The sequence below is a fragment of the Gossypium arboreum genome, chromosome 10 (genome assembly GCF_025698485.1).
Source record: "Gossypium arboreum isolate Shixiya-1 chromosome 10, ASM2569848v2, whole genome shotgun sequence".
Classification (NCBI taxonomy): Eukaryota; Viridiplantae; Streptophyta; class Magnoliopsida; order Malvales; family Malvaceae; genus Gossypium; species Gossypium arboreum.
The window spans coordinates 108,501,863-108,509,658 of NC_069079.1; the positions used below are offsets into that span (position 1 = coordinate 108,501,863).

The 7,796-nt window shown below is 31.3% G+C and overlaps 1 long non-coding RNA gene across 8 annotated transcripts; it reads left to right on the plus strand.

Annotated features, from left to right (window-relative positions):
• The first annotated feature begins 2,664 nt into the window (after positions 1-2,664).
• On the plus strand, positions 2,665-7,162 carry LOC108450436 (uncharacterized). Of its 8 annotated transcripts, none has more exons than XR_008272118.1 (7): positions 2,665-3,152; positions 4,126-4,218; positions 4,575-4,624; positions 5,188-5,268; positions 6,044-6,167; positions 6,688-6,891; positions 6,967-7,162. It is a non-coding gene; the product is annotated as an uncharacterized LOC108450436 (long non-coding RNA). The 8 variants fall into 8 exon arrangements; XR_008272123.1 differs by having other exon boundaries at positions 2,671-3,152; positions 5,188-5,276; positions 6,766-6,891; XR_008272117.1 differs by having other exon boundaries at positions 2,674-3,152; positions 6,766-6,891.
• Positions 7,163-7,796: the final 634 nt, after the last annotated feature.

Genomic DNA, 7,796 nt, shown 5'->3' on the forward strand with positions numbered 1-7,796 from the left:
CGGCGACCATATTTGCCTTTCCTGGATGATAATCGATGATCAGCTCATAATCTTTAATTAATTCTAACCATCTCCGTTGTCTCAGATTGAATTCTTTTTGAGTCATCAAATACTTCAAACTCTTGTGGTCTGTGAATATACGACAAGTCTTACCATATAAATAATGCCTCCAAATTTTCAAGGTAAAAACAATGGCAGCAAGCTCTAAGTCGTGCGACAGATAATTCTTCTCGTGTTGCTTCAATTGGCGTGAAGCATAGGCTATACTTTGCCATCTTGCATAAGCACACAGCCTAGTCCATTTAAAGATGCATCGTTGTAGACCAAAACTCTTTTCCTGACTCGGGTAATACTAGAACTGGAGCTTCAGTCAGCAATGTCTTCAACTTCTCGAAACTCTGCGATACTTTTCTGTCCATTCAAACTTAACGTCTTTCTGTAGCAACCTCATCATTGGAGTTACTATTATGGAAAATCCTTTCACAAATATTCGGTAGTAACCGACTAAGCCCAAAAAGCTTCTAACCTCGGTTACATTTTTAGGTGGTTTCTATTCAACAATAGCAGAGATCTTACTTGGATCAACTCAGATGCCATCACCCGAAACAATATGACCTAAGAACCCTACTTCTTGGAGCCAAAATTCACTCTTGCTAAACTTAGCATACAATTACTTTTCCCGTAAGGTCTACAACACAGTCTTCACACTACAGGAAAATAGGGCTTTAGTGGCATTTTTAGCGGCGTTTTATCAAAAAAACGCCGTAAAAATTATAAAACATAGAACAATAGCGGCGTTTTAGCAAAAACGCCGCTAAAAATTGAGCAATAGCGGCATTTTTTGTTAAAATACCGCTAAAAACAGAGCATTAGCGGCGTTTTTTTGTTAAAACTCCGCTAAAACCAGAGCATTAGCGGCGCTTTTGGTAAAACGCCGCTAAAGACCAGAGCATTAGCGGCGCTTTTGGTAAAACGCCGCTAAAAGTCATGTAACTCTTAAAATCCTAAACCCCAAAAAACATAAAACACTAATCTATAACCCCTAAAATAGTAAACCTCTAAGCCCTAACAAGCCCTAAACACTAAACTATAACCCTAAAATCCTAAACGTCATAATAGGTGCATTTTTAGTGGTATTTAGGTTATAAACGCTAATGTTAAATTATTTTGTTAAAAAATAAATCGTTTAATTGTCTTATTTTTACCCACACCGATACACTTAACATTTTTCCGTTTTCCCGATTCTATTTCCCCTTCTTCCTCATCCTAAATCCCTAAAGTATTATCACCCATTCCCAAATTCGACATCCTAAATCCCTAACGAATTTATGGTAAAGTAATGATTAAATAAGGTCTTATTTTTATTTTGAATTTGATTTTATTTTGATCATATCTAAAACCGACTTTATAAACAATATAAATTAACTAGACCATTCACTTAGCTAGGGGAAAGTTAATTTCATTTTAGTTACTTAATCATGAAAAGTTACACTTTGATAACTAAACTATTTAATTAGAAGTTTTCATTTAATTAAGTTACGAAGCTGTTAAAATCAATGTTATGGCTTTCTTTACACCCTAACCCCTTAAATCAATAATCTTTTAACCCCCAAACCTTAAATCTCTAACCATAAATCCCTAAAACTATAAACACTGATCAATAACTCTTTAAACACCAGACCTTAAATCTCAAATCATAAACCCTTAAAACTCTAACCCCTAAACCCCAACCCTTAAACCCCAAGCCTTAAAACTAACCTCTAAACCCATAAACTATAGATCGTAAATTATAAACCCTAAACTATAAACCATAAATCATAAACTCTTAAACTGTAAACCCTAAAATCTAAATTAAAAAATGAATTTCATATGGATATTAAGTATATATATGTTCATGGCTAGGATTTAGGGTTTATGGTTTAAGATTTGGGGTTTAATTTTTAGTGTTTAGGGGTAAATATGGTGAACTACTTAACTTGTGTATATTAGATTTTTATAATATAAATCTAAATAAGATAAATATAAATTATTATTTTTAAAAATATATATCAAAATGGGTTAAATCCCAAAAGCATACGTGAACAATGGTTTAGTGTGCAATTGTATACATGCATGAACTTTAGTTTGATCCAGTTCTTGTAAATTATTAACACAATTATATTGCATATATAAATATTTATATTTATTCAATATAAAAATATATTGATGTATTTATACTTAAAAGAATAATTAATACTTGTATTGCTTTGTCATTTTGTATTTTTTAATTCATCGATTCCATTTTATTTCTATTAAAATTTCCTTTTGTGTTTTATATGTTAATTTAAAATTATAAAAATATTCAAAAATTAAAATTTAAAAATAAAAAATAAAAATAAAAATTTAAAAATAAAAACTTAAAAATTTAATATTTAATATTTTAATCCATATTTCAGTTAAAAAATTAATATTCAAAATTTTTAAAAAATGATAAACTCAACACAAAAATTTTGAAAGAAAAAATAAAAAATGTTAAAAATAAAAAAATTAAAATTGAATAATAGTGGCGTTTTTAGTGAAAACGCCGCAAAAGATTAAGTTATAGTGGCGTTTTTTTATGAAAACGCGGCAAAAGACTAATAATTTTTGAGTACCCGCATATTATTCCCTCCTCTTCCCATTTCTGTCACGTGCCCTAAATCCCCAAGTAAAAGTTTGTACTTAATTCTTTTTCCTTTTACTCTAAAAATTTACCCCCAAATTTCCCATTTCCAACAACACCAAATGTCTGAGGACGACGAGAGGCAGCAATCTTCGCCGTCGAATCTTCTTCCCTAATAGAAAAACTATAAACTCTTTTTTGCGTGTGTATGAACTAAATTTTTTTGTCAATAAATGAAATTCTTTGAAGATAATACAATCTTTTATAAAAATTTATTTCCGAATTAGGGCTCTTGATTTCTTTCTCTGTCTACAAATTGGTCGAATTTTATTTTTGTTTTTATTTGAAGTTGAAGGAAAAGCATAGCATTTGGCGTACAAGTGATAACTCACAATTTTCTTATGTATTTAGTTCCCTACTTTTTTAAGCCAACCATTTTGCTTCAGAATCTCATTGCGTTGGGAACCTTTTCAAAGTTCTTACGCTTTTTTGGCGTCTGATATTTGCCCAGGTACTTTCAGTTTATTTAATCTTTATTTTTTCCTAGGTTATTTAACTAAATTGATTTAATTTCGTTTGAGTTTCCTTCTTGAACTAATTGTTAGGAGCAATTTTTATTTTATTTTTTTTACTTGAGTTTTTGTATAATCTTTTGTCTTGGAAATATAGAGATTCATCGAAAGGAAAAAGAAGAAGAAATGGTTTGGAAATTTAGTCAGGTAGGGAAAAGATAGTTGAAAATTTTCGGTAGCTCTATTAGAAAGAAAATTAGAGTTAAAAACAACTTTTATTTAGGGGTTTTATTAATTTTTTAAAGTTTGATGATGTTTTTCGTCTGCGTTTAGTTTAAGCATTGTTTTTCTTACTTGAAATTTTATTGAAGTTTTTCTTCGTTTTTTTTTCTTTTTTGAGATTTGATCTAAGAGAATGGTTTTAAATTTTGGTTTCTGAACTATGAAAATTCCCAGATCCATTTTGCAGCACTTGATTCTGTTTCAAATTGAGCCAAACTACTTTCTGCATTAGTAGTCATCAAAAGAACTCTGTTTTGAGCAAATTGGAAGTAATATTGACATGTCCTTTCTCGGTTCAGTGCTTTAGTTATTGAATTTCTTAAGCTTGAATAAAAGGTTAGAGGGAACTGAGATGGACATTGGAGCTCTTTTAACTTCTGCCGGAATCAATATAGCTATATGTGTTGTGCTGTTGTCTTTGTATTCCATACTGAGGAAACAACCGAGCAATGTTAGTGTGTACTTCATGCGGAAGCTTATTTCAGAACCAATAAGTTCTGTTGAAATTAGCTTTGAGCTTTTTCAGTTATCTATCTTGAATTTGAAAACATTTTCCTTAATTAAAGACTGAAGTATAGACACAGAGAAGACTCAAGAATGAGTAATTCTCTTGTGCCAAAAAAAAAAGAAAAAGAAAGAAAGGAAAACAGAAAGAAAATCTCATTTATTGTAGTTCATGTCTTTGTGCAGCCAAGTCAGTATATCAATACCCTTTTGGTGCCCAAAGGTGGTGAAATTCCCATAGACATCCAAATTTTATCTTCACAAGGAATCTTTGACGTGGTATGTTTGCATATAACCATATCTCTATTCTTATTAAACTAAATTTCTCACAGCTGCTAAGGTTAACTGACTCATATGATCACTCATATGAAATTTGAAGCTGAACATTCATCAAGAGATGAGGTATTTGAACTCGTAGTATTCTTATGGCATCATCTCTTCAAGTGTTGCTCCCCCAGGATTCGTTTTGCTTGTCTACATGCTTCCTTTTATCTTGATTGCTGCTAGGTGTCTATTTTGAATATCCAAGTTTTTTTTCTTTTTTTTCTAACAGATCTTTACATTACATAAACTATCTATTTTGAATTTGTCTTCTCAAATTGTATTACTGTGGGATGAATTTTTCTTTTATATAGTTTTCAGGGACAGTTGCTCTCACTACAGCTTGAATACCAGGAAATGCAAGGTAATGTGTCCTTTTTTCTCCTTTTATACCTTTCATATGCTTTTTTGCAATAGCTAAGCTTGCATTAAGATTTTATATGGCGCAACTAGATCAAGCAACCCGTGTATGCAACTATTAATGTCATTTTTTTTATGTCAATCATGTAAATAAATTCAAGTCGTGTTCAAAATTATCTGGTCTAGTCGCAACCTCAAGAATGATAATCATCAATATTGTAAGTTGCAAGTTAGCACTCGTTTCAGTAACCGGACTTAGATCTAGACAGTTTTGTAGTTATCCCAACACTTTTCTTTTGATTTAAGAGAGAAGAAGTAAGTTAAGTTTTTGAGCAAGAGGAAATATGCAGTTTCCATTGAATCAAATGCTTGCGTAACATTGTTGTCTAAACCACTTGGACTTCTACCAATGTGGTAATCTCCTATGTATTTATATTCGAACATTAAGTAATACAAATGACTAAGTACTCGATAACTATACACTTTTCAGTTATATTTTGAAACTCCCTTTTAACCACTAATTCTATATGATTAAATAACAAGCTGCATAACTTTGGTTCTCTGCAGGTCATTGTTAACTCCATACATGACCCAAAAGTGGGCACAATTTTTGATCCAGTCTCATTGATAAATGCTCTTGGCAATGTGGTGAGTAGGTATATGAGGACAAAGGATTAATTAAAACTCGAACGTATAATTGGTTTCACGAAGAGTAGCATACTTTTGTGAGTCTAGAAATCATTCTATTGGATTCATCTGAAGTATGTAGAATTTGAAAATTATACTTCCAACAACCTATGTCAAATAACTTTCACATGCCTTTTAAAATCTATACAATGATCACAGCATTCTAAGATTCGAGAGAGATAGTAGGATGGGTGTTTTTCCTTTTGCCAGCAGCATTCATGTAGAAGTGAAACTCATGCTTTTTATTTATTTATTTTTATTTTTGCTTCTCCCATTTTATGTTTTAGTTAATTAGCACTCGAATGAAACCAAAGCCGAAACCGATGTTGCGTATGATGATATTTATGGCTTGAAATTGCTTTAAGTCCTCTGATTTCTGAAGAGAAAAAGAAAAAAAAGACTGAATGTGATGTAATAGGGATTTACGCTGCTGATGTGTATTTTCTGATGTTCTTGTATCATTTTTTCCCCTTTTTTCTTATTTTTACCTTTTAGGGTTAGTTTTAGTTTTTACCACTCTGTTGTTTTTTGTTGAAGAGATATGTAGAATATTAACCATTTGATTTGAGAGATGCCATTGTTAAAGCCCTGAGAATTGTACAAAGGCAATAGGACTTTGTATTTATGTAGGGAAATACCATTTTTATTTAAAGCATTTTTGCCAATCTTTTGTACGTAATTAAAGAGTGAGGTGTTTGAGGTTTATCATTCACTTTCATGTCTTGATAAAATATAGTTTGGGGTGGAATTGAGCAAAGGCTTCAGAACTGTGATTTCGAGTTGAGTTATGCATTGGCTTTCTCAAACGTTCTCGCCAGCAAAAGGAAATTACAAGGGAACAAGCAGTTCAAGATCTGAAGGTAAGCTATGAGAGTTGTTCAAAGCTGGGCTTTTGGTCTAAATCTTGCCTTGATGATGTCTTATTTATGTATTCTTTTGTTTGATCAATTGGAGGTCCAGTCATACTTTGAATGCTTTTTTTTTATATATTCAAACCTCTCCTACCATATTATAATCAAGTGTTCTTAAGTTGACAAATGAACTGTAAGAGCCCATTCTTGTTTATAATTTCTGTTGAGTTACATATAAATGATTTTTTAAAAATTGTGTTTATAACTTTTTTAAAGTATTATATATATGTCAAATTCTGCTGTTTGTCATTGCACTATGTTTATGTTACTGATTTAGTATTTATACTCTAATTTGGCTATTTTTAATCGATTTATTCCTTTTAAAAAAATGAAATTTAGTTCTGACATTAAATTCCTTAAACTAAATTATATAATTTCAAAAATCTTATATGATAAATAAATTATATATAATGTTATGTCAATTTACTAGCTGATACGGTTTGTTGAGAAGGATTATTGTATTATACAGTTTGTTGAGAAGGATTATAAGTTAGCTGATACGGTTATTAGAGGGTTGTTGAAGTATTGGCCTTTGACTAATTGTCAGAAGGAAGTTCTCTTCCTCGGGGAACTTGAGGAAGTACTTGAAGCAACACAGTCTGTGGAGTTCCAACGATGTATGGTTCCGCTTTTCAGACAGATTGCACGTTGCCTCAATAGCTTACATTTCCAGGTATGCAATCTTTGATCACAGTATAAGCTTTAGCGCGTGCATTTTGGTTGAAATTCTGCATGTTTTTTTTGGCAGCGTATAACTATTCCTGAAATTCTACAAGATGAATGGTTCAAGAAAGGGTACAAGCCACCAAAATTTGAGCAAGATGAGGATGTAAATCTTGATGATAATATCTTATATTTTACATGGTTATGATTTAAGTCCTTATTTCATTGATATATTTATATTTAATCTAATTTTTATTATTTATTTTAGTTTTGATTCTAAATTTTTATTTTTATTTTAATATTTTTAGTTAAAATTTTAATAGAAAAATTTTTATATTTATATCATGGATATTATTCTTCTCAATATTTTGATAATGAATTTTAAATTTTTTATATTTTTCATGACTTTTATAATATATTTTTTAAATTTCATTACCTTTAGCGGCGTTTTTTAAATAAACGACACAAACTTTAGTGGCGCCGTCTATAGAGGCGTTTTTTGCGGCGCTTGTAAAAACGCCGCAAATAGTTTTAGCGGCGCTTTTAAGCGCCGCTAAAGACCCTAAAAACGCCGCTAAAAGTCAATTTTGTTGCAGTGTCAAATGCTTCGCATGCTCTGTCTCATCCTTAGAATAAATCAAAATGTCGTCAATGAAAATAACAACGAACTTGTCCAAGTATGGCCGAAATATACTATTCATTAGGTCCATAAATATGGTCAGTGCATTCGTTAACCCAAACGGCATGACAAGAAATTCATAGTGGCCATACCTCGTTATGAAAGCTATCTTAGGCACGTTCGCCTCTTTAACTCGTAACTGATAGTAGCCAGATCTCAGGTCTATCTTAGAGAATACATTGGCTCCCCTCAACTGGTCGAACAAATCATTGACCCTTGGCAAAGGATACTTATTC